Below are 1,931 nucleotides of genomic sequence, written 5' to 3' on the forward strand. Positions count from 1 at the left end.
TTTATTATTTATTCCAATAATCACAATTACCCTTTAATCTGCCTAACTGAGATTTACAAGGTGACCATAGCTTGCTTCATACCAACAATCTCTGTGGGATCGACCCTTACTCACGTAAGGTTTATTACTTGGACGACCCAGTACACTTGCTGGTTAGTTGAACGGAGTTGTGTCCACTCGTGCCAATTTCTAAAATCCAATTACAATGAATATGATCACAATTTCGTCCACCAAGTTTTTGGCGCCGTTGCCGGGGATTGTTCGAGTATGGACAACTGACGGTTCATCTTGTTGCTCAGATTAGGTAATTTTCTTTTCAAAAACTTTTTCAAAAATTTTTCTTTTCTTTTTCGTTTTTCTAATCATGTTTTTCGAAAAAATCAATAAAAATACAAAAAAAAATCAAAAAATCATAAAAACTAAAAATATTTTGTGTTTCTTGTTTGAGTCTTGTGTTAATTTTTAAGTTTGGTGTCAATTGCATGCTTTTAAAATTTTTCTTGCATTTTTTTTTCGAAAATTTCATGCATTCATAGTGTTCTTCATGATCTTCAAGTGTTCTTGACAAGTCTTCTTGTTTGATCTTGATGATTTCTTGTTTTGTGTCTTTTGTTGTTTTTCATGTGCACTTTTGCATTCATATTTTCCATGCATTAAAGATTTCTAAGTTTGGTGTCTTGCATGTTTTCTTTGTATTAAAAATTTTTCAAAATTATGTTCTTGATGTTCATCATGATCTTCAAAGTGTTCTTGGTGTTCATCTTGACATTCATAGCATTCTTGCATGCATTCATTGTTTTGATCTAAAAATTTCATGCATTGAGTATTTTTGTTGTTTTTCTCTCTCATAATTAAATATTCAAAAAATCAAAAAAATATCTTTTTCTTATTTTCCTCTAAAATTTTCGAAATTTTGGGTTGACTTGGTCAAAAATTTTCAAAATTAGTTGTTTCTTACAAGTCAAATCAAAATTTCAATTTTAAAAATCTTATCTTTTTAAAATCTTTTTCAAAAATCATATCTTTTTCATTTTTTTATTATTTTCGAAAATTTCAAAAATCTTTTTCAAAATATTTTCAAAATCTTTTTCTTATCTTTATATCATATTTTCGAAAATTAAATATTTTCAAAATCTTTTTCTTATCTTTATATCATATTTTTGAAAATTAGCTAACAATTAATGTGATTGGTTCAAAAATTTGAAGTTTGTTACTTTCTTGTTAAGAAAGGTTCAATCTTTAAGTTCTAGAATCTTATCTTGTAGTTTCTTGTTAGTTAAGTCATTTTAAAAATTAAATCTTTTTCAAAATATCTTTTTCAAATATTTCTTTTTATCTTTTATCTTATCTTTTTCAAAAATTTTATCTTTTTCAAAAATTTGATTTCAAAATATCTTATCTAACCTCTTATCTTCTTATCTTTTTCAAAATTTGATTTCAAATCTTTTTCAATCAACTAACTAACTTTTGTTTGTTTCTTATCTTTTTCAAAACTACCTAACTACTTTTCCCTCTCTAATTTTCGAAAATTCTCCCTCTCTTTTTCAAAAAAATTCTTTTTGTTTTAAATTTTAATTTTAATTATATTTTGTCTTTGAATTTCGAAAATTACTAACCTCCTTTTCAAAAATTATTTTCGAAATTTCTCTTCTCTTCTCTTCTTCTATTTAATTATTTAATTACTAACACTTCTCTTCACCTTTCTTCAAAAATCCGAATCCTTCCCTCTTCTTTCTTATACCCCTATCTTCTTCTACTAACATAAAGGAATCTCTATACTGTGACATAGAGGATTCCTCTTTCTTCTCTTGTTTTCTTCTCTTTCATATGAGCAGGAACAGGGAAAAGGGAACTCTTGTTGAAGTTGATCCAGAACCTGAAAGGACTCTGAAGAGAAAATTAAGAGAAGCTAAATTACAACAATCCAGAAA

Source organism: Arachis duranensis, chromosome 7, assembly GCF_000817695.3.
Source record: "Arachis duranensis cultivar V14167 chromosome 7, aradu.V14167.gnm2.J7QH, whole genome shotgun sequence".
Taxonomy (NCBI): domain Eukaryota; kingdom Viridiplantae; phylum Streptophyta; class Magnoliopsida; order Fabales; family Fabaceae; genus Arachis; species Arachis duranensis.